General features: G+C 52.0%; 1 pseudogene; it reads right to left on the bottom strand.

The window, feature by feature from the left end:
• The window catches only part of LOC131586325 (uncharacterized), a 1,027,770-nt pseudogene that overhangs the window by 63,677 nt on the left and 938,727 nt on the right, over window positions 1-25,366 (bottom strand).

A 25,366-nucleotide genomic window follows, 5' to 3' on the forward strand; every position in this document is an offset into this window, starting at 1 on the left:
TCTGGTAAAATGGGAAAAAAAATGGGAAAAACCAGGAAAATTTGAGAAAAAACTGAGAAAAAACTAGAAAAATTTGGGAGAAGAAGAGGAAAAAATCAGGAAAAAATGGGAAAAGCATGAAAAAAATTGGGAAAAAATCAGGTACAATATCAGGAAAAGAAAGGCAAAAAGACCCTGGGAAAAAAATCAGGGAAAAATTTGGAAAAAAATGGAAAAAATCAACGGAAAGCCAGAAATATTTGGGGAAAAACTGCATAAATCAGAAAAATAATTGGGAAAAAAATCAAGAAAAGGATAAAAAAACCTGGAAAAATAAAAAAAAAATAATGAAGAAAAATCAGGAAAAATTTGGGGAAAACCAGAAAAATTTGGGAAAGGAAAATGGAAAAATCTAGGCAAAAAAATGGGAACAAAACCCCAAAAAAATCAAGGAAAATTTTTGAAAAAATTGGGAAAATATTGGGAAAAAATCAGAAAAAGAAAGAGGAAAAATCAGGAAAAGTAATCAAGAAAAATCAGGAAAAAATGGGGAAAATCAAGAAAAGAGAGAGGAAAGAGACTTGGAAAAAAATCAGGAAAAATCAGGAAAAAAAATTAGGAAATACAGGGAAAAATCAGGGGAAAATTTAGAAAAAAATTAGGGAATAACCTGGAAAAAACTGGGAAAAGAACAGGGAAAAATCAGGAAAAAATAGGGGGAAAATCTGGAAAAAAATGGGGGAAAAAAATTGGGAAAAAACAGGGGAAAAATCAGGAAATCAAAGAGGAAGAAGACCAGGAAAAATTTGGGAAAAAATCCAGGAAGAAATCAGGGAAAAAATGAGGAAAAGAAGGCGGGGAAAAAAACCCTTGGAAAATGGAAAAAAATTGGGAAAAAGCCAGGAAATATTTAGGTAAAGAACAGGCAAAAATCAGGAAAAAATGGGGAAAAATTGGGACAAATCAGAGAAAAAAATCAGGAAAAAAATGGGAAACAATTTGAAAAAAAATGTGAAAAATGAGGGAAAAATCAGGAAAAAAATAGGAAAAAAAACCCAGAAAAAAAAACAGGAAAAATTTGGGAAAAAAAATAGGGAAAAATCAGGAAAAATGGGAAAAAAGGGAGGAAAAAAATTGGGGAAAATATTGGGAAAAATGGGAAAAAATACAGGATTAAGTGAGGAAAAGAAAGAAAAAAATAATCTGGAAAAAGCTGGAAAAAATGGGAAAAAAGAGAAAAATGGAGGAAAAATGGAGCAAAAATGAGAGAAAAATGGGGAAAATGCTATAAAAATAGGAAAAAATGCTGGAAATGGGAGAGAAATGGAGGAAAAACTGTGGGAAAAATGGAGAAAAAAATGGAAGAAAATTGGGAAAAATGGGAAAAAATGAGAATAAATTGGGATAAAAATGGGGAAAAAAAGGAGGAAACTGGGAGAGAAATGGAAGAAAAAGGGAATAAAAATGGTAAAAGTGAAGGAAAAATGGGAGAAAAATGGGAGAAAATGGAGAAAATAGGAGAGAACATAAGGAAAAAATTGGGGAAAAATGGAGCAAAAGTGGTGTAAAATGGGGAAATTGAGAAAAAGTAGATTAAATATGGGGAAAAAAACCTGAAAAAATGAGAAAACATGAGGAAAAAGTTAAGGGAAAGTGGAGGAAAAATAGGGAAAAAATTAGGGAAAAATAGAGAAAAAAATGAGATAAAAAAAGGGGGAAATGGAGGAAAAAAGGAGAAAAATGGGGAAAAACTTGGGGAAAAATAAAAAAATAGGATAAAATGGGGGAAAATTATATGAAAATGGGATAAAAATGAGGAACAATGGAGAAAAAATAGGGAAAAAATGAAATAAAAATGGGGGGAAATTGGGGAAAAATTAAATAAAACTGTGCAAAAATGGGAATAAATTGGGGGAAAATGGAGCAAAAGTGGGGGAAATAATTGAGACAACATTTGGGGAAAATGGAGACAAATTGTACCCTAATAGTGAATGACTGGGAGTGATTTGGCTCGTCCTGCGGTGCCGAGGACACTGGAACCACACGGGGGGAGCAACTGGGCTCCCACTGCCGGCACCGGGAGCCCCGAACCCCTTTCCCGGCCGTGCCGCCCCTCCAGCCCCAGCACCCCCCGCCGGGGTCCCGGCAATCCCAGCGGTCCCCCCCTCTCGGGGTCCCCGCTCAGGGAAGCCGCGGCTCTCCCGGGGCTCCCCAAAACCGGGGTCCCCCCGCCCCCGCGGCCCCGGCAGAGCTCGGGGGGCCCGGCCCGGGAAGCCCAACCCCCACCGCGGGGGACCCGCATCCCCCCGGCCCCTTTGCCGGGGCTCTGCCGCCACCGGGACCCCCCGAAAACACCTCCCGGGGACCCCCGGGGTCCCCCCGAGGGGCATCTGCGGCTCGGCTCTGGAGCCCTGCCATCCCCAAACATCCCCTCCAAAAACCCCAAACCCAGGGAGCCCCGGGGTATTTGGGGCGAGCTCCCCCTCCCCGGGCACCTGCGGGATGGGGGGCGATGGTCCCGAAGGAGCTGCAGATCCAGAGAGCGGGGAGCGCACGTGGAGCCTCCTCTGCCTGCTCCAGCTCTTCCTCTGCCTGCTCCTCCTCCTCCTCCTCCTCCTCTGTCCCTCCTCTGTCCCTGGGCGTGGTTCGGAGCCCTCGGGTGAGCGGGGCCGGGCCGGGACACGATGGGAAAGGGCTGGGTCCCCCCCAAACCGAGCTGGGGGCAGCGGAGGTTTGGGGGGAACAATGGGAACGGGGCGGGACAGGGGAACAGGGGGAGGTGGGAGCACTGAGGGTCCCCCAGTTCACCCCAGGACCCCCAAGCCCCGTCCCAGCCCCCCCAGTTCCCCCCGCAGCCCCGGCTGAGGGGGGCTCAGCCCAGGAGCCGCCGTCGTTCGGGGCTCCCCCGAGTGCAGGAACGGGAGAGTTCCCGGCTCGGGGAGGCCCCAGCAGAGGAGGGGATCTTGTCCCTCTTCCAGGGCCTTTCAGGGTCTTCAGGCCCCTCTCAAGAGGAGTTTTTCTCTTTTTCAGGTTTTTTGGGGGGATCCCACCACTAGAGGGGTTTTTTCCTCCCCATTTTAGGGTGTTTGTGCGGCCGCAGCTCCACAAGCCCCTTCTTAGGGGGGATCATGACGGCTTTAAGTGACATTTTTAGGGGTGGGTGGTTTTGGGGAACCTGCTGGTGATGGAGATGGGGACCCCATGCCAGGTATGAACCTTCTCAATGTCTGTATGATGTTTTGCAGTCTTGGGGAGTTTTTGGAGCATCCAGGCCTGTGTTTGGGATCAGGGGAGGTTGGGATGTCCCGGGGGGTTTGGGGGTTCTCGGCAGGTTTGGGGGTACCTGGGCAATGCGGGTGGCAGTGCTGGGGACCCCGTGCTGGGTTTGAACCTTCTCACTGTGCACGGGCAGCGTCAGCGTGTTCAGGGAGATCCTGGGGGGCCCGGGGGGTCACCCCAAATCCCAGGGACCCCAAATGCTGAGGGACCCCCCAAACTGCCCTCACCGCTGGATCTGCTGCAGGCAGGGGGGCACCAGCACTCGGCCCCCGCCCTCCACCATCACAGGGGGGCTGTGGAAGGAATCTGGGGGTGCACAGACAGGTCGGGTGGGACCCCCAAAGTCCTGGGGGAGGGGACACAGGGGGACTCCCAGGAATTCCCGTTGTGGGGGGATGAGGGGGGACCCAGGAAGAGTTTGGGGTGGATGGGTGGGTCATGGGGGGTCCCCTAGGATGGGTTTGGGGGGAACCGGATTGGAGCTCCCATGGCAGTGGGATAGGAAGATCTGCCCATGGAATTCCATGGGAATGGCATAGCAGTGAGATCCATCTACAGAATGGGACAGCAGCTGGATCCATCCGTTGAGGTCCCATGGGAATGGGATGATGTCTGAGATCCATCCATGGAATTTCCATGGGAATTCAAATGTTCCCAAATTTTGCCCTCCCCGATCCCACATTCCCATTCCCATATCCCCTGGGAACTCTGTCCTCCCCACCTTTACACTCCAGCGCCTCCCGCCCATATCTGACATATTTCCGGAGACATTCCCTGCAGCTGTGAGCCAGGGAATTTGTTAATCCCTCAGCCTGGATCTCAGGGATCCCCATGGCGGTGCCACAGTTGCCATCGCAGCCCCACAGATCCCCCAGCCCCGGCTCCCCCCGCTCAGCCCCGCTCTGGCTGTGCCGCTGCTGCAGCATCTGCAGCTCCCCGCTGGCCCCGTGCCGGTGCCGCTCCTTGTGCCGTCCCTGGCTATCCCAATATCCCAGCTCTGGCTATCCCAATATCCCAGCCCTGGCTATCCCAATATCCCAGCCCTGGCTATCCCAATATCCCAGCCCTGGCTATCCCAAGATCCCAGCCCTGGCTATCCCAATATCCCAGCCCTGGCTATCCCAATATCCCAGCCCTGGCTATCCCAATATCCCAGCCCTGGCTATCCCAAGATCCCAGCTCTGGCTATCCCAATATCCCAGCTCTGGCTATCCCAATATCCCAGCCCTGGCTATCCCAAGATCCCAGCCCTGGCTATCCCAATATCCCAGCTCTGGCTATCCCAATATCCCAGCCCTGGCTATCCCAATATCCCAGCCCTGGCTATCCCAATATCCCAGCCCTGGCTATCCCAATGTAATAAATGTAGTTATGAATAAAAATTCGTAAAGACCTAAATAAATATATCTGTAGTATAATAACATGAGAAAATATAAAATATAGTGTGGCCAAGGATTCCTCCCTAGATCCAGCCACAAACATCCATTTTAGAGAGAACAATTCTACCGGCATCGGGATAATGATCCTAGCCAGCACCCATCAGCCTAAAAGAATAAGCAGGACACAGGCCATCAGGCTGGACAAAAGAAACAAGCCTGGACAAGATACTCATCACCGGACCTGAACACCCCGCCTGACAAGCTGCAGTTGGGGAGCAATCAAACTAGACAAAGAAAGAAGCCCAGCCGAGATATTCATCGGCCCCAACCCCGGAGCCAACCACTCCGTCCTGATGGCCCAAACCAGGATGAAACCAAGGAACATCCAGGACCTTTTTACATATGAGGAGACTCTGCCCCACTGTCTATTGATTCAGTTCGCTGGTTCCAGGAAATCCATTCAACCAACCATCAAGACTCTTTGTTGAACAGTGACTGCTCGGAGTTTTGGCCTCAGGGCACAAAACCCCTATAAGAACCCCGGACTGCAGCCCATACGGTGTGGATTTGGGAACACCTATACCTCTGGGTATAGATCCCTGTCCACCCAGCGCTGCGCTGACCTATTTATTGTGGTTTTTCTCTTTTGTTGCAGGTGCTTAAATTGTTTTATAATAAATTGCTTTTTATTGACCTTATTTTGCCATTGCATTTATAACACCAATATCCCGGCTCTGGCTATCTCAATATCCCAGCCCTGGCTATCCCATTATTCCAGCCCTGGCTATCCCAATATCCCGGCCCTGGCTATCCCAATATCCCAGCCCTGGCTATCCCAATATCCCAGCCCTGGCTATCCCAATATCCCAGCCCTGGCTATCCCAATATCCCAGCTCTGGCTATCCCAAGATCCCGGCTCGGTTCCGGCCGCCATCCCCGGGGCTGCAGCTCCGCCCGGCCCCGCTCGCTGCGGCGGCGCTGGAAGGGGATCCCAGCCAGGGACCCCATGGACATGGACTGCGGGAAGCCCGGGCCGGGCTCCGACAGCGCCGCGTGCAGGGAACGCAGGGAGAGGAGAACTGGGGGGACATTTGGAGATTTGGGATCGGGGGGGTCACGGCTGAAGGAAAGGGGGAACGGGGAGAGCCGGGAAGGGCATTTGGGGATGCCAGGACTGACAAGAGGGGAGGCTGGGGCTGCCTAGATGTGGCATGGCTGGAGTTCAGGGCGTTCCTGTATCCAGGAAAGGGAGCTCCAAGGGTCCCCGGTGTCCCCATTGCCAGGACAGGGCAGGGAAAGCGGGATGGCTGGGAATAGGGGTCCCGGGTGTCCTCAGTGCTGAGGAAAGGAGGGGCTGGGTGCAGGGAGAGGCAGGAATAGGGGTCCGGGGGGTAAATGGGTCAAGGAGAAGGGGGCTCTGGGGGCTGCGGCAGGCGTGATGGCCGGGAAAGGGGTGCAGGTGTTCCTGGTGCCGGATAAGGGGGTGCAGGGTGGGACCCTCGGCCTGGAATGGGGGTTCGGTGGGATGGCGGCGCCCAGGAATGGGGGTTTAGGGGCCCCTCGGCGCTCCGGAATGGGCGATCAAAGAGTCCCAGTGCCGGGGGTCCCCCTCACCTCTCGCCGCCCCCCGGGAGCGCCCCCGGCCCCAGCGCTGGAGCCATCGCGCTGCTCCGCTGCGGCCCCGCCCACAGCCCCGGCCCCGCCCCCAGAGCCGCCTCCGGCCCCGCCATTGGCGCCGCTCTTTGCTACCCACCAATGTCATCCATGGCGCTATGATGTCATACAGCCATGCCATGATGTCACAGCCTTCTCTGTGATGTCACACAGTCCCCTCTATGATGCCATAGCTGCACAGTGACGTCACACAACAAAGTCTGAGCTGTCACACAGCCCCTTTCTGACATCACAGCTGCTCTGGGGCTCCAGGACACAGCCACAGAGGTGCCACTGTGACACAGCCCCCTCTGGGACATCCCACAGCCCCGGCCAGTGCTGAGCCCCTGGGAGCTCTGTCTGGGCCTGCTGGTGTCCCTGAGCTGCCCTGGCAGGGCCCCAGCCCTGCTGGGCTGTGCTCAGGAGCTGCTCCTGGCCAGAGCTGTCTCCCTGCTGTGGTCTGTTCCCATGGCAATATCTGCCCCATTGTTATGGTCTGTTTCCATGGCAACCATAACCAGCCTCCTGTTGCTATGGTAAGTCCGTTGGCAGCTCCATGGAGACCCCATGCCAGGGGTGGTTGCCATGGACACCAGCTCAGGCCTGGAGCCAGAGCCCATTGCCATGGCAACCATTTGCAGTCCCATTCCCAGGCTCATGGGATCACAGAGCCACAGAATTGGCTGAGTTGGGAGGGACCCATGGGGATCCTCCAGTCCAATTGCTGGCCCTGCACAGGACACCCCAACAATCCCAGCCTGGGCCTGGCAGCGCTGGCCAAACACTGCTGGAGCTCAGCCAGCCCTGGAGCTGGGAGCCTTCCCTGGGGAGCCTGTTCAGTGCCCCAGCAGCCTCACGGGAAAAACCTTTTCCTCACATCCAGCCTAAACCTGCCCGCCTCAGCTCCAGCCGCTCCCTCCACTCCTGTCCCTGGGCACCAGAGGGAAGAGGTTCCCACAGCCCCCAGCCAGGGACCCGTTCCCAAGGCTGCTGCCCATGGCAACCAGGCCTGGCACCAGCTGGGATGCTCGGTTTCCATGGGCTGGGCTTCAGGAATGGGATTCCCCAATTTCCTGCTCCGGCTGAAACTGTGCTGCCACTCGCTTCCCTCCCACCTCCCATGGAAAGCACAAAAGGCAAAGATCCCATGCTGGGATAAGAACAATTTATTGAGAAGAGCAACAGGATAAGGAACAAACAGGAACGGAAACAATTTAGATAACAGAAGGTATAAGACAAATTATTTACAGGGAAAACTAAAACACCACTGACTGTTTCTTCCTGACCATGTATTTCCTCCTGCCTGGAAAGGACACCCTTCTCCTCTGGTGAGAGAGAGGGAATATTTTCCTGCCCCTGGCAATGACCTGAGATGGGATTGAATATAATGACAGGGACATGGTCAGACTCTCACATTCCTTGATCCCACATCATGTCATTGCCATGGGCAGGAAAAGAGACAGGTGTCTTCCCAGCATGGATCACCAGGTCTCTTCCCAACGTGGATCCTCCAAGGGTGGATGAAGCTGGAGCAGTGCACAAAGCTCTTCCTGCACTTAGTGCACTCGCAGGGCTTCCCGTACTGGTGCCTCCGTTGGTGTCTGGTCAAGTTAGATTTGTCTGAGAAGCTCTTCCCACACTGGGGACACTCGTAGGGCCTCTCCCCAGTGTGGACACGTTTGTGGGTATTGAGGTGGGAGCTGCAGCTGAAGCTCTTCCCACATTCCCCACACTCATAGGGCCTCTCCCCAGTGTGGATGCGCTGGTGGGTGATAAGGTGGGAGTTCTGCTTGAATCCCGCCCCACAGTCAGGGCAGCGGAAGGGCCTCTCATCCGTGTGAATGCGCTGGTGCAGGAGGAGATTGGAGCTGCTGTGAAACCTCTTCCCACACTCAGGACACTCGTAGGGCCTCTCCCCAGTGTGGATCATCTGGTGGCAGATCAGGCTGTTGCTCCGGCTGAAGCTCTTCCCACACTCCAAGCACTTGTAGGGCTTCTCCCCATCCTGACGTTGCTCATGGACCACCAGCTCAGAGCCCTGGCTGGATCTCAGACCGCCTTCCTGGCACAGGGTGGGTCTTTCCTCCTCAAAGCACTCTAGGATGGGTGAGGAACCGCTCTTCCTGTGGGATCTCTGAAGCTTTTCCTTCCTCCTTGACTCCTGTGCTGTGGAGCTGCTCAAGACGGCCACTTCCACGAGATTCTGCTGCAGGGATTTCTCCTCCCTGTTCTCCATCCTCAGCTTCTTGCCTGGAGGAGGAAGGACAAGGAGAGGATGGGATTTGCCTCCATGCCAGAGGGAAGGGGAAGGAGATCCCCCCAGTGCGTCCCCGGCAGGACGGCGTCGGCAGCGGGGTTGTCCTGCAGCCGGGGGCCATGCTGGGCTGGGAGATGGAGCAGGAGAGAGGGGGAAAGGGGCACTGACTTCCTCCTCACCTGCCTGGGCGTCCCGGGGCATCTTCCTCTTCCTTGTAGCCTCCTTCTCCATCTAGCCAAGGTTTGGGATTGGGAAATCCTGGTTTGGGAGAAAACAAGGAATGAGCACAATGAGTTTGATGGTCCCTCTTTTCAATTCACTCTCTAGAAGTCGTCAGGGCATCTGAGGTATCTTGGTTTGAAAGGAAAGGTGTTTGCTAAGGAAGGCAGAAATCTCCATTGAAATTGATAAAAATGGAAACAACCCACCCCCTCCGAATTTTTATAATCTTGATATCAAAGTGCTCTCAAATAAAGATATAGGAATAGAAATAATAGTGCTTTATTAAAGAAAGGAAAATGAAAATACAGCAGGACAAAAAACAACAACAACAAAAAAACAAAACAAAAAAACAAAACAAAACAAAACAAAACAAAAACCCCACACAGAAACCACCCACTGACAGAGTCAGAATACAACAAAGCACTCCGATTAAAATGGTGGCTGCAGTCCTCCTGGAGTCGCAGATGTGGTTCTGTTTAAGCAATGATCCCATAGAAGGGTGTAGCTTACCTCTGAAGTTCCGGTGCTGTAGATGGGTCCAGTCTCTCCTCTGGGAATCCAGTGGAGAAAGGCTGCCTGTGGTGTTCTGATGCTCTGATTATATCCAGTCAGGAATGCTTGGCTCCTCCTCCTGGGTGGAGCATCTCACAATGGGATGATGTCATTTTATCAGTCCTGCAGTGAGACTCAATGGCCCATTAACAGAAGATATCCCCCTGGAGGGAGGATGGGTGGTGGAAGAGATAAAGAACACTGCCCCACCTGGTTTTAACAGCTGGCCCATTAAGAGAAGACATCCCCCAGGGATGGGTGATGAAAGAGATAAAGAAAACTGCTTTACCAGGTTTTAACAGATGGTGAAGAATACACACTTTTGGTTACATCTTGCATTTCAGCCCAAGACATGGGGTCCATAAAAACCTCCCAAACACCAAGATTCAACCCTGAAAATGCCTCCCAGGACTTCCCCATGTCTGTTCTCTCCCTTTTGGTGTTCAGGGGTTCCTCCCTGTCCCAGCTGCTGGGGGTCCTGCTTGTACTGGGGGTCCCCTGTGTATTCAGTCCCTGACCTCTTCTGGCTGCTGGGAGTGCCAGGAATCCAAAAATTTTCCCCCATTTCCATCTCCCCACTAAGGGATGCTGGGACCCCACAGTATTCCCCAAGGGGCATTTTCCACTCAGCTTTGGAGTTCTTCATTTTTCAGACATCCCTCCCAGAAAACCCAACCCAGGGACCCGCCGGGATATCTGGGCTGAGCTCCTTCTGTCCGGTCACTTGTGGGATTGGGGGTGATGATCCCATGGGTGGGAGGCTGTGAATTCAGGGGCTGCTCGACCTGGTGGTTGTTTCTTTCTTTCCCTGATCCTCCTTTGTCCCTCTTTCAGGCTGAAGAAGCTGCTCAAGGAGTCAGAAGCAAAAGTCCAAGTCCCTTGGAGCTTCAATCAGCCCCACTGAGGGCAGGGACTGCCAAAGGCTCCCCAGGGAATGGTGAGAGCAGATCCTGGAGGCCAGGATTGCCAGGAGCCAAAGGCTCTGAGCAGGGAACTGCAATGCTGAGCAAGCCCTGGCTGGGTTGGAGGAAGCAGAAAGGCCAAGCCCTGAGCCCAGGCCTGGCACAGCAGGGCCTGTCCCTCACGGGTGGCTCGGGGCTCTTTGTGGGGCAGTGGGATGTGAGGGGCAGCAAGGACAAATGCCATAAACCTGTGTGACACTCCAGATCCTTATGGAACCAAGAGGCCAATGTGACACCATGGGAAGTTGTGGAACCATGGGGATCATTGTGGCACTCTTGGGCCCATGGAACCAAGGGGACAGTGGGACACTGTGGGGCCTCATGGAAACAAGAGGTCACTGTGAGCCTGCAGGGCTGTAACACCCCAGAACTCTTCAATGCTGGTGGTAACCAAATGTTCCTGTGCTTGAATTTGGTTCACAGGAGAAACACCCACCAGATCTTCTCAACATGGACAGATGCAAAGAATATTCTTGGTAGGAAGGGACCCACAAGGACCATCAAGTCCAACTCTTAAGTGAATGGCCTGAAAGGATTGAACCCACAGCCTTGCTGATACTGGCACCATGCTCTGACCAACTGAGCTAAGAGGTCAAAATGACACAAAATTGAACTGGCAAAATATAGACAATCAAGGAACTATGGCAAATGGTTTAATACAACATCCAATTGAACATAAAACTCTTACCATAGCATTAACTTTGCAAGCTTAGTTCCTTTAACCCAAAAGTGTTAACCCTTAAGATTTTGGGAAACATTAATATATCCAAAAATGTTCCAGGTACGTAAGAGAAGAAGGAGAATAAAAGGAGACCAGAAAGACAGAAGATCTACAGAAAAATACTTCCCAGATGATCCCAGTCACTCTCACTGCAATTGCAGTCATTCCCATGAATGAGCTGTTGCACTCAGTCACCCCCAGTATGGTTCCAGTCACTCCCAGATCCTCCCAGCATGATTCCAGTCATGGCCAGAGTGACTCCCTCTCACTCCCAGGATGGGCCCAGTTGCTCCCAGTCACCTGCAGTATGGTTCCAGTCACAGCCAGCACCTTTCCATTCCCTCCCAGTATGATCCCAGCTAATTCCACTAGGATCCTTGTATGTCCCCAGCATGGGCACAGCTGCTCCCAGGATTATCTCGTGTGTTTCCAGTTGCTCCCATTTACCTGTGGGACTGTGGTATCAGTCTCTCCCAGTCTATCCCAGTTCTTCCTACTCACTCCTCAGGTGCTTCCAGCCTGATCCCAGTTGCTCCCAGCCACTCCCAGTCACTCTGAGTGCAGTCCCAGTTGCTGCCAGTATGGTCCCAGTCCTTCCACACATGGCCCAGCTGTTCCCAGTTGCTCCCAGTAGGATGCCAGTTGACCTCAGCGTGGTTCCAGTCACTCCCTGTTCCTCTCAGTGTGATCTCAGTTGCACCCAGTTGCCCCCAGTACAGTCCCAGTCCCTCCACAGATTATCCCAGCTGCTCCCAGCACAGTCCCAGTCATGCCCAGTTGCCCCCAGTGCAGACCCAGTCACTCCCAGTTGTTCCCAGTTGTCCCCAGCATGGTTCCCATTGTTCCCAGTGTGTTCCCAGTCATCCCCAGTATGGTCACAGACACTCCCAATATGTCCCAGTTGCCCTCAGCATGTCCATAGCCATTCCCAGACACTCCCAGTAATCCCAGTCAGGTGCTTGTTATCCCAGTATGATCTCACGCCCAGTATATCCCAGTGGAGCTGGGATTCACTGCCTGAATTTACAGCCCCCATCTGTGGGATCAATACCCCCCATCCCACAGGTGACCAGGGAGGGGGATCTTGGCCCAGATATCCTGGGGGGGTCCCTGGGTTGGGTTTTTGAGCGTGATGATTGGAGAATGAAGAACTTCCAAAGCTGAGTGGAAAATGCCCTTTGGGGGACATTTGAGGTTCCCAGTGGCAGCTCCTGGCAGAGGCAGCCTGGAGGAGCAGAGTCCTGTGTCCCCCAGGACACCAAAATTGGGAGCCCAGAGAGGGGGAGCGCCACAATTCGCGGGAGCCTCAATTGCCTGGAGAGGGGCAGGGGGCTCTCAGTGGACCCCCTGCAACCCCAAGAAGGGAATAAGGGGAGCAGGGACCCTGGGACCTCAATATCTTTCAGCATCCCTAAGTGGGGAGATGGAAATGGGGGAACTGTTTAGATTCCTGGCACTCCCAGCAGCCTGGGCAGGGCAGGGACCGAGTAGATGGGGGACCCCCAGTACAAGCGTGACTCCCAGGAGCTGGGAGAGGGGGAAAACCCTGAACACCAAAAGGGAGAGAACAGAGATAGGGAAATCCTGCGTGGCCTTTTTAGGGCTGAATTTTGGTGGTGTAAAAGTTTTATGGACCCCATGTCTTAGGTTGCAATGCAAGATGTAACCAAAAGTATGTATTCTATCACCATCTGTTAGAACCTGGTAGAGCAGTTTTCTTTATCTCTTTCATGACCCATCCCTGGGGGATATCGTCTGTTAATGGGCCAGCTGTTAAAACCAGGTGGGGCAGTGTTCTTTATCTCTTCCACCACCCATCCTCCCTCCAGGGGGATATCTTCTCTTAATGGGCCATTGAGTCTCACTGCAGGACTGATAAAATGACATCATCCCATTGTGAGATGCTCCACCCAGGGGGAGGAGCCAAGCATTCCTGACTGGATATAATCTGAGAATCAGAACACCACAGGCAGTCTTTCTCCACTGGATTCTCAGAGGAGAGACCAGACCCATCTACAGCACTGGAACTTCAGAGGTAAGCTACAATCTTCTACAGGATCATTGCTTCATCAGAACCACATCTATGACTCCAGGAGAACTGCAGCCACCATTTAATCAGACTACTTCCAAAACCCTGACTAACAGGGTGTTAGGTTGTATTCTGACTCTGTCAGCAAGTTGGTTTTTTGTTGTTGTTTTTTTTCTTTTGTACCACTGCATTTTCATTTTCCTTCCTTTATTAAAAAACTATTATTCCCAGTCTTGTATCTTTATCTGAGAGCACTTTGATATCAAGATTCTAATAATTTGGAGGGGGTTGTTGCTTACATTTTTATCAATTTCAATGGAGGCTTCTGCCTTCCTTAGCAAACATCTTTCCTTTCAAACTAAGACACACCAGAGGCACTGGTGACTTCTAGAGAGGGACTTGGACAGAGAGACCTTCAAACTCAATGTGCTCATTCCTTGTTTTCTCCTAAACCAGGATTTCTGAATCCCAGACCTTGGCTGGATGGAGAAGGCAGCTGTGAGGAAGAGGAAGATACCCCAGGACACCCAGGCAGGTGAGGAGGAAGTCAGTGCCCCTTTCCCCCTCTCTCCTGCTCCATCTCCCAGCCCAGCATGGCCCCCGGCTGCAGGACAACCCCGCTGCCGACGCCGTCCTGCCGGGGACGCACTGGGGGGATTTCCTTCCCCTTCCCTCTGGCACGGAGGCAAATCCCATCCTCTCCTTGTCCTTCCTCCCCCAGACAAGGAGCTGAGGATGGAGACCAGGGAGGACAAATCCCCACAGCAGAACCTCATGGAAGAGGCCATTTTGAGCAGCTCCACAGTGCAGGAAACCAATGGAGAGGAAAAGCTTCAGAGATCCCGCAGGAGGAGGGGCTCCAAACCCATCCCAGGGTGCTCTGAGGAGGAAAGACCCACCCTGTGCCGGGAAGGCGGCCGGAGATCCAGCCGGGGCTCTGAGCTGGTGGTCCATGAGCAGGTTCAGGATGGGGAGAAGCCCTACAAGTGCTTGGAGTGTAAGAAGTGCTTCAGCTGGAGCAGCAAACTGATCTGCCACCGGATGATCCACACTGGGGAATGGCCCTACGAGTGTGGGGAATGTGGGAAGGGCTTCAGCTGCAGCTCCCACCTCATCACCCACCGGCGCATCCACACTGGGGAGAGGCCTTACGAATGTTCTGAGTGTGGGAAGAGGTTTCACAGGAGCTCCACTCTCCTTGTGCACCAGCGGATTCACACGGATGAGAGGCCCTTCCGCTGCCCTGACTGTGGGGAGGGCTTCAAGCACAACTCCACCCTCATCACCCACCGGCGCATCCACACTGGGGAGAGGCCCTATGAGTTTGGGGAATGTGAAAAGAGCTTCAGCCACAGGTCCAACTTCAATACTCACAAACGCATCCACACTGGGGAAAGGCCCTACGAGTGTCCAGAGTGTGGGAAGAGCTTCTCAGTCAGCTCTAACTTGACCAGACACCAACGGAGCCACTGGTAAGGGAAGCCCTGTTAGCACCCCAAGTGCAGGAAGAGCTTTCTACACAGCTCCAGCTTCATCCCCCCTTGGAGAATCCACATTGGGAAGAGACCTGGTGATCCATGTTCCCTGTGATCCATGCTGGGAAGACACCTGTACCTTTTCCTGCCCGTGGCAATGTCATGATGTGGGATTAAAGAACATGAGAGTCTGGCCATGGCCCTGTCATTATATTCAATCCCATCTCAGGTCATTGCCAGGGGCAGAAAAAGGACTCACTGTCTCTCACCAGAGGAGAAGGGTGTCCCTTCTTGGCAGGAGGAGATACGTGGCCTGGAAGAGCCAGTCTGTGGTGGTTTATTTTTCCCTGTAATGGTTTTTCTTATCTATTCTGTTATCAAAATTATTTCTGTGTCTGTTTGTTCCTTATTCCGTTGCTGTTCTCAATAAATTGTTCTTATCCCAGCCTGGGATCTTTGCCTTTTGTGCTTTCCATGGGAGGTGGGAGGGAAGAGAGCAGCGATGCAGTTTTAGCTGAAGCAGGAAATTGGGGAATGCCATTCCTGAAGCCCAGCCCGTGGAAACCGAGCATCCCAGCTGGTGCCAGGCCTGGTTGCCATGGGCAGCAGCCTTGGGAGCGGGTCCCTGGCTGGGGGCTGAGGGAACCTCTTCCCTCTGGTGCCCAGGGACAGGAGTGGAGGGAGGGGCTGGAGCTGAGGCGGGCAGGTTTAGGCTGGATGTGAGGAAAAGGTTTTTCCCGCGAGGCTGCTGGGGCACTGAACAGGCTCCCCAGGGAAGGCTCCCAGCTCCAGGGCTGGCTGAGCTCCAGCAGCGTTTGGCCAGCGCTGCCAGGCCCAGGCTGGGATTGTTGGGGTGTCCTGTGCAGGGCCAGCAGTTGGACTGGAGGATCCCCATGGGTCCCTCCCAACTCAGCCAATTCTGTGGCTCTGTGATCCCATGAGCCTGGGGATGGGACTGCAAATGGTTGCCATGGCAATGGGCCCTGGCTCCAGGCCTGAGCTGGTGTCCATGGCAACCACCCCTGGCATGGGGTCTCCATGGAGCTGCCAAGGGACTGACCATAGCAACAGGGGCTGTGATGGTTGTCATGGAAACAGACCATAGCAACAGGGGCTGTGATGGTTGTCATGGAAACAGACCATAGCAACAGGTCATGGTGATGGTTGCCTATCCAGCATCAGATTTGTTACAGGCTCTCAGAGGGGCTCCATGGGGACATTCCAAGAGTCTCCAGGCTGTTCAAGAGCTGGAATGTTACAGGCAGAGACAGGGGCTCCACAGAGACCTCCCAGGGGTTTCTGGGGATGCTGAAGAGCCGTGTGGTCAGATGCAGTCACAGCAATTCCATGGTGACATCCCAGGAGTCCCCAGGCTGCCAAAGAGCCGGGATGTCACAGACACTCCCAGGGCTTCCTGTCATGGGCAGAGTGGGAGCTTCAGGCAAAAGCTTTATTTCTTTATTGGAGAAACTCCTGCTGAGTCATGAGGTGGAGAAATGACACCCAACAGCCACCAGGAATCCTCAAAACCCTCTAGGATGCCTAGACATTTAAATTCCTTCTATGAGAGGAGACTGGGGTGGCTGTCTACTCCAATCCTGGTCCCAGGCTTTGTTTATGTGTAAAAGACTGGACAGGTGGAATTGAACCGTAATGCAATTTGTCCCACAGAATTAACAATGGAATACCATCCATCTTTTTTGTTGCCCATTGCCAAAATTGGTATTCTCCCTTAAACATTTCTTTTATTCAAGGGTATCTCCCAGAAAAAACCTGCTAGCTCTGGCTGGCCTTGGCCTCTGGTGGTCACCTCGCATCAGTCCCTGAAACAGTGCGGCTCTGTTCCTTCCTATGGAAAAGCTCCAGCCTCCTTGTCCAGGGACCATTTAGAATTTGGCATCCCAAATTCCATAGATCTAAGAATTGCTACAAGACAAAAGCAGCCAGGACAGAGGGGTTAGGTTGGCCTTTTCCTCTTGTGATTTTCTTAGACTATAAGCAGCCTGTTTTCATTTGAAAACCCCTTGGAGAGGGCCCAGAGATCTCCCAAGGTGGGGTTTTGAGGCCTCAGGCACATGACCACTCTATAGGGACAAAGGAGCTCTGTGCTCCGTGGGGTGGAGACTGAGGACAGTGGAGGAGAGCCATGAGATTGTTTAAAGAGCGGTTTTAGAGATGGTGGATCCTTTTGACATAGTGGAAAAGAGCCAGAGAAAGAAAGAATTGATGCCAAGTGCAGCTGGGGAGGCCCAGTATGAACACCAGGAGGAAGGAATTTGTGTCCCAGGGCAGGGCTGTGGTGCAACACATCCCGCAGAAGGAGTCTGGAGCAGCCCAAGGCTTTGTGTGGCCAGGCAGAGGCAGGCAGGACACAGAGCTGTCAGCAAAGGAAGGGGCCAGCGAGGTGGGGCAGTCGGGGGATGACGACAGCCTGCAGGGACAGAGGCGCAGGGCATGGACACCACAGGGCAGCCTGGGCTGGAGAGGGCACAGGGATGGGCAGCAGCTGCAAGGCCCTGCCAGAGGCAACTTGTGCAGCCCTTTGGCCATGGCTGCTGGCCCTGGGCCTGAGGCCAGCAGGGCACAAGTGACCCTGGCAGCCCTGGGGCCTCATTGCCTCCTTGTCCCTGCTCAGCAGCCTGGCAGGGGCCGCCCCATGGTGCTGCCCTTGGCATTGCACATCCCCACATGCCAGTGCCCCGGGAAGAGCCCTGAGCAATGAGGGAGGGACAGCATCTGCCTTGCCAGGGGCTGGGGCTCAGCCCTTGGCCCTTGGCATTCCTGAAACACATCCAGCTTTGCTCAGCACCACAGACACCTTTCCCTTGCTTGTCCCCAGCTGCCATCAGGGCCTCCAGTCTTCTGCTCTACCTGGAACCTGGGGACGCTTTCTCACTCGTGTCTCTCATTTCAACTACAAGAAATTTCAGTGTTTCTGTCTGTGTTTGAGTTCTTGAGAAGTTTTTGGAGCACAGTCTGAGGGACTTAGTGTGATGCAAAGAGCCCCAAAGGCCCGAGAGGGTGATGAAAGTGCTGGTGCTGTGTCTGTGCTGCTGAGCTGGGCCGGGCTCCTGGCCCAGAGGCAGCTCCTGGCAAGGGCAGCGCTGCAGAGAGACAGCTCTGGCCAGGAGCAGCTCCTGAGCACAGCCCAGCAGGGCTGGGGCCCTGCCAGGGCAGCTCAGGGACACGAGCAGGCCCAGACAGAGCTCCCAGGGGCTCAGCACTGGCAGGGGCTGTGGGATGTGCCAGAGGGGGCTGTGTCACAGTGGCACCTCTGTGGCTGTGTCCTGGAGCCCCAGAGCAGCTGTGATGTCAGAAAGGGGCTGTGTGACAGCTCAGAGTGGGTTGTGTGAGGTCACAGATGGGGCTGTGACATCACAGAGTTTGTTGTGTGAGGTCACTGAGCAGCTATGGCATCATAGAGGGGACTGTGTGACATCAGAAAGCAGGGTGTGGCATCAAAGTATGGCCTGGGTGATATCACTTCGTGGGCTGTGACATCACAGAGAGGACTATGACATCAGAGGTTGAATGCATGACATCACAGAGTGGGTTGTGACATCACAGAGTTTCTGTATGACATCACAGAGCCACCACAGGGTGGGCTGTGACATTACTGAGTGGGCTGTGAGGTCACAGAGCAGACACCACAATCCCAGAGGGCGGCTCTGTGACATCAGACAGCAGATTGTGACATCACAGAGCAGCTGTGTGACATCAGAGAGAAGAGTGTGTGATGTCAGAGAGAAGGCTGTGACATCAGAGAGTAGGTTCTGTTATCTCAGAGGGGCTGGGACATCACAGTCCAGACTGGGACATCACAGAATGGCTGTGGGACATCCCAAGGTCTGTGGGGCATGGGACAGGGGGACAGGGAACCCCCGGCAGCATCCCTGTGTCCCCCAGGGCCAGAGCCTGGGCCAGGATTCCTTCACCCTGTCACCAACGAGGGCTTGAGAGCGCTTAAAAAATCCCCAGCAAGGGAGCAGCAAAAACCAGATTTAATATTAAGCACCAGCAGCACAAAGTTTCTTGGCAAGAGTCACTCTGCTCCTGACTGGACACTTCAGGCATAGCAAGGAAACAAAGCAACAACAAAACCAAACAAAATCCAGGCAATCCAAATCCAACCAGAAATGAACCCAGAACTGTCCGTATGTGTGTGTGTCTGTGACAAAAGGACAGTGAGGTCAAGGATAAAAGGAATATGGCCTAAAAACTTAACAGAGGTCAAACTTAACAGGACTTCACTTATACCTTAACCATTAATTGATACCTTCAACTTCACAGTTTAGCAAAAGAACAGCAGTTATACAGTATTTAATCTAATTTTTAACCTATGACTTTTTGATTTAACAGAGGAATTACACTTAGAAATATTCAAATTAGCTTCTAATTTATATTAAAAGTGACAGTTTATGTTGGGGAAGATGAAACAGGGAAACCTTGCGAATATGATTGTTTAACAAAAGATTCTGAAGGTATGAAGCCTAGAATTGAAATAGAAATGAAAGCTTGCTTTGAGTCATAAGATACTGAGTACTAGTTACTATATGACCAAAGAACAATAGCCTAGCCAGCTAAAGGAGAATCCCTGGTTGGTAAAACAATGTCCTTCTGCTGATAGAAAGTCCAAAGGTCAAGAAGCAAGGAAAGAACTTGTAAAGCTTTTTAGAGTTTAAAATGCAACACTCTATGTTAATATGGGGAAGTGTGGGTACGGAGGAGCCCGCTGGGCCCGAGATACTGGCCCTCCCCTGGAGAGGAGATACTTCTCTGTAAGAGCGACACAATGTCGCTCCCAGGGGTCTTTGAGTTAGTTATGTTAAACTGTTGTGTTTCATTGGTGTTCCCCCCTGCTGTCCCACCCCGATACAGGTATCTCGGGCTTCCCCCCGCCCCTCTCCTTCCCCATAAATATCCCGGGTTTTCCTCTGTTCGAGAGATTCGCTGTTACCGGCACCCTTTGCCAAAGCTTTGCCTGAATAAAGGCTTGTGCCTCGGTGGAACGCTGGACCAGCTGTCTCGTCCCTGCTTCCTGTGTTGCCTGCCGCCGCCGCTGCCGAGCTGAGCTGAGCTGAAATCACTATACTATTACTGAGCTGAGCTGAAATCACTATACTATTACTGAGCTGAGCTGAAATCACTATACTATTACTGAGCTGAGCTGGAATCACTATACTATTACTGAGCTGAGCTGAAATCACTATACTATTACTGAGCTGATCTGGAATCACTATACTATTACTGAGCTGAGCTGGAATCACTATACTATTACTGAGCTGAGCTGAAATCACTATACTATTACTGAGCTGAGCTGAAATCACTATACTATTACTGAGCTGAGCTGAAATCACTATACTATTACTGAGCTGATCTGGAATCACTATACTATTACTGAGCTGAGCTGAAATCACTATACTATTACTGAGCTGAGCTGAAATCACTATACTATTACTGAGCTTAGCTGGAATCACTATACTATTACTGAGCTGAGCTGGAATCACTATACTATTACTGAGCTGAGCTGGAATCACTATACTATTACTGAGCTGAGCTGGAATCACTCGACTGCTCGAAGCTGCTCACATGCGCTTCGGGCCAGCCTTTCTCAAGGCTGCTTCTGGAGAAGTCGCAGTGCTCCAGGCTTTCCGCCACTGCGGCAGGGAAGCTCATAGGCTGTATGTAAATTCTTTAGTCAGTGTATCTCATAGTGATTGGTTACTAAGAATTAGAATATTCACTATAGGAAAGCATATAATGGATTGTAACAAGACCCTCGCTCTCTTATTCCCTCCCTCCCCTTTTCCAGCCTCTCCTCTCCTGCTCTCCCCGCTCTCTCTCTCCTCCCCTGGGACCACGTGAATGCCGAGGCTGGTGGCAGACACAGGTCTCTCCCTCTCTTTACCCTTATAATAAATTGCTTATACCTGAACAGCTTGACCCTGGAGAAGTCTCTCACCGCGAGCGAGCATTTTAGACACCAATAAGTTTAGAAAAAGAACACTTAGCACCATTTAACTTAGCCTGTACCTCATGGTTCACTGTGACATTGAGGGGTCTCCTGTAATCAGTGGTCCATTGTGACACTGTGGAGCCAAAGGAGACCTTTGTGACACTGCAAACTGCCAAGGTCCATTGAGCCATTTCAGGCCTCATGGAACAGAGGAGTCACATGACATTGAGGGGTCTGTAGGACCACAGAGGCCATTGTGACACTGCAAGGCCACACGGAATCGCTGGGACCATTGTGACACTGCAGGGCCTGATGGATCCTGAGGCCATTGTGACACTGTGGTACTCCATGGAATCAAGAGTCCACTGTGACACTGCAGGTCTTCTTATAATCAGGGCTCCACTATGACACTGCAGGATCCCATGGAATCACAGCACCCTTATGACACTGAAGGGCCCCATGGAAGTAAGGGTCCATTGTGACTCTATGGGGCCCCATAAAATCAAGGGAACACAGAACAGGTCTGGCTGGTTTGGCCTCCCAGGGGCCTCCTGACTGGTCCAACTGACCTTGACATGTTGAGGGTCTCTTCTCATCTGTTAGTAAAACACTAAATTCACTAAGGCACTGTGAATTCCTTCCTATGGGAAAAAACTGTCCTGCTTCTCCAGGCATCCATGGCCAAAATTTGGATTCCACCTCCAACATTCCCTACATCCAAAGACTGCTCCCAGACAAAATCTTCCATTACTGACAAGTCTGGCTGGCCTTGGCTTCCTGATGCACAGCTCTATCCTGCTTTCCAAACACTGGGCCTCTGTGCTTTCCTTCCTATGGAAAAGAATTGTCCATCTCAGCCAGGTGCCCATGACCAAAATTGGAATTCCACCTCCAACATTGCCTGTTGTGAGAGACTGGAGGAGATTTTGGCTGGAAACATTTTATGTGAGGGGGAGGCAGGGTCAGGTCCAGCCTTGCCCTGTCCTGTAACCCCAGCACTGCACTGCCCTGGAACCCCAATCCCCCCAGAGCCTCTATCCCAGCCCAGCAGTGTCTGCCAGTCCCTGGCACACCAAAGGCAATGCTCCACACCCACCTCTGGAACCCTCAGCCCAGCTCCTGAGTGACCAAATGATCGGAAATTCCACCTGGAGAAAGTGCCCAGGGAGAAAAAGGGGTATTTAAGGCTGACCACAAGGCAAGCACACATCTTGACCCCACCTCCTCTTGGAATTTCTACCTCAACATCGCTGGAATCCAGGAGTTGGTAGCTGTGTGTGTGCTTCTCTGTATCTTCTTTGTCTTTCTCTCTTTCTGTGTCTTCTTCTATTTCTGTCCTCTTGCAAATTTTGATTAACTTAAAATTGAAATGGGTTTATAGTTTGTGAAGTTGAATGGGCCAAGTTAATGCTTTGAGAAATGTTTTTTGTTGATTGAATGTCGTATTAAACCATTTGTCAAACTTTCTCTGATTTACCAGTAAAGACTGTTTTCTGGTTTTGACCTCTTTAACATCTCTTATCAGTATTTCTCCAGTGCATGCAACTCAGAGGACACAAACAATTGTAATTCCTTTTAAATGTCTCCTTGAGAGAATTGTTTGGGGGATGGGGTCAGGGCTTGTCTGTCCTGCTTGGCACAGCCCAGGCAGGGCTTTCACAGCCCCATTCCACACTCCATTTCCCACCTGGAGCCCCTGGTGCCTCTGAGTTCTGCTTCCCCAGCCCCAGGGATGCTCTCCTTGTCTGCCCATTCCCCCAGGGTCTCGGGGCAGGGATGGCCTCAGTGGGGGCTGCTGACATCCTCAGCAACTTGGAGGCTGCTGCTGCTGCTGCTGAGTTTTACTTCTCCAGAGGCTTGTTCAGCCTTCAGCTCTTCAGCTCAGGAATTCAGTGCCCCAGGGCTCACTCAAATTCAGAACACTTTAACAAGCCAAGCCTCTGGGAATAATTTGATTTATGTTTTCAAATCCGATGAGGGCTGCCGTGGCACCCAAACCCAGCAGTGGGGTCAGTGCAGTGTCCACGGCAACAGCCCCTTGCAATGGCCCAGTGCAGGTTGGGATGATAATCCACCCTCACAGCTGGCCCAGGGCAGCTCTGCAGTGCCCTTCCCCACAGCCTGTCTGCACAGAAACACTTCCAGGGCTCTCTGCATTTCCCTTCCCTCACTCTTGCCTCACTCACACACCTCCCAACAACCCACTTGGTGCTTTCAGCTGCAAGGAGTTCAAAGCTTGTCTGTTGCCGCTGAAGATGAACAGATCACACGGACACAGGTCGAGGTGTGGTGAAGAGAAGAGAGAGTTTATTTTTCCCTCCAGGATTTATAGGTTTCTGACCACGGCCAGAGATTGGATGGTCAGGATAACACTTTCTCACAGCACTGGCCATGAGAGATGTCCATCACAAGACGTGTAACAGAAAGAATGTACACATATCTATGTTTACAGTTACTGTCCTGGGAAAGTCTTTAGAAAACTATGTTAGCAAGCTCAGAAGCTGAGTTTTCAGGGCGACATCTCACCCTTTTCGGTTTAATAAAAAGAAAAGAATAAAGAAAAATGAACAAAGAAACTAGCAACATTATAAACAATCAAAATAATAAACAATAGAAAAATACAATACTCCATACAATCAGAAGGCTGTAATTTCAGGGTGATATCTCACCCTTTCGTTATTATAAAAAAAACTTTTTTTTTTTTTTTTTTTTTTAAACATAAAAAACAACAAAACTCAAAAAAATAAGTGAAACAAATGTCCAACATCACCACCTGCTTGTGGATGGCTCTCAATTTGGTCACAGAGGCAGAATCCATGGCCAAACTGAAAGGTGCCTGGGAAAATGTATGAAATGCTATGACAGCAGTATGTGATTCCATCAATTGGGCTGATCCAGCCTCATGACTCTCCAAGAAAAACCAAAAAAACAAACCAGCGACATCAATGGAAAGATTAATGTAATAAACTTGAGGAGCAAAGATTAATGTAATAAACTTGAGGAGCAGAAACTGCTCGCAGAACCTCCTCCAGCATCTACTGTGCCTCTGGAGTCAGTGTCAGAGGTGACTTTAAAATCAGAGTCCCCCTTTAATAGACCAAACAAGGGAGACAGTTGTGTCATGGTCAGTCCCATATAAGGACACAACCATGTAAAAGTCCACTAATATTTGGACATCATTCATGCAGTGTCTGCACTGAATGCAAAAAAATAATCGCACCTCCAAATGCGAGACTGTTTGTCCCAAAGATTATTTTTGACCCTCAAATAATTTCAAGGAGGTTGTTTCTGGAGTCACTCGCAGCTCCATATCATCGGCAAATGCCGGAAAATTTTCACAAGCCTTGTGAAATGGCAAAACCTCCATTGACATCTCTGTGTGGGCTCAGCATTATTAATAGCTGGCACCAGAAAGACAAATTTCGGTCTGTCATCGGGATGCAAAGGAATTGCAAAGAACAATCCTTCAGATCCACAATGAGGACTAGCCAATCAGCAGGAAGCATGGCAGGTGAAGGCATGCTAGCCTGCAACATCCCCATGCTTTCCATCATAGCAGTAACTTTCTGGAGGTGTAGCAACCTCCATTTCCCAGACTTCTTCTTGATACAGAAAACAGGAATGTCCCAGGGACTGGTTGAAACTCCAGATCACTGTGATCCAACTGTTCCTGCATCAGGTCATGGAGGGTGACTAGTCTATCATGAGAAAGGAAAACAGAATCTGCTGAACAAAGAGTCAGTCTCTAGTTCTTCTTTGTGTTGAATGTCTCAGCATCGGGTCCAAGGGTCCATCAGCAAACCAGACAATCGTGATGTCCATGCCAGTGTCAAAACCCACAGAAGCTAATCTCTGACAGCATCTCACCAAGGATGGACAGGGTGCAGACCCGTTCAGGATGATCCCTGGCTGTCAGAACAGCAGTCCAGTGACCCAGGGAGGTCCAGGGAACCCGAAGCCACCATCTCCCCGCAGCTGATTCTCAGCTCTGCGAACATAAAACTCAAAAGGCACAAGGTGAGCAAATCTAGGAACAGGAGGGGTAAGTGTGAAACCCATGGCAGAAATGCACCCCAGGAAATCTGAATCAACGTCCCCGAGGTGAACAATGGTGCCTTGAGCAGTGGTGTTCAACCATGCCACAAGAAGAGCACTCACGGCCTCACCCACTGGACCAAAGCATTCGGAAGCACATGAAATGCCTGATATGCTCAGCTGCACAGTCATTTTACAGGAGGACAAAGTCCACAGGCCAGCTGAAGAGGCTCCAGCAGCCTGGGACCCCTGACCCGTCAAGGCCACCGGCTTCTGTCCCGCGGCAGCACCATCCGAGCCAGTGGTAAACAGCTCAGGACCTTGGTCTGCCACAGCCACAGGAGGCGACGGGGGAGGCCCGGCTCCAGCCGCAGGCTCGGGCCATGCCCGGGAACCCGAGGCGGGGGGGGCTGAAGGCAGCTCGGCAGAGCCCGCTCTCGGCGCGGGGGGGAACCGGGGCGGCGGTAAAGGCACAGCCGGCAGAGCCGCGGCATTGTCCTGCTCTGCTGCCAGGGGACAATCCGGGCTCGCAGGGGGGAAATCCGGCAGCACGGGGCCGGCAGAACCCGGCCCGGCGTCCGCAGCACTAGCAGAACCCGCCCCCACGCCCCACGAATCCGGCACGGGGCCGGGCCCGGCCCGTCCCCCACCGCGGGGCAGGGCACGGCCCAGCCGCAGCAGGGACACGGGACAGACCCCGAGGCATCCCCCAGGGCCGGCGCCGCCCCCCGTTCAGGCAGCCCCCCCTCGGTCTGTGCCGGGAGGGCACGCGGAGGCGGCGACCCCGCCCCGGGCTTCCACCGGCAGGGCACGGGTCGAGGAGGAGTTACACCCCCTGGGTCCGCGGCTCCCCGGACAGCCTGCCGG

Source organism: Poecile atricapillus, chromosome 19 (assembly GCF_030490865.1).
Source record: "Poecile atricapillus isolate bPoeAtr1 chromosome 19, bPoeAtr1.hap1, whole genome shotgun sequence".
Classification (NCBI taxonomy): Eukaryota; Metazoa; Chordata; class Aves; order Passeriformes; family Paridae; genus Poecile; species Poecile atricapillus.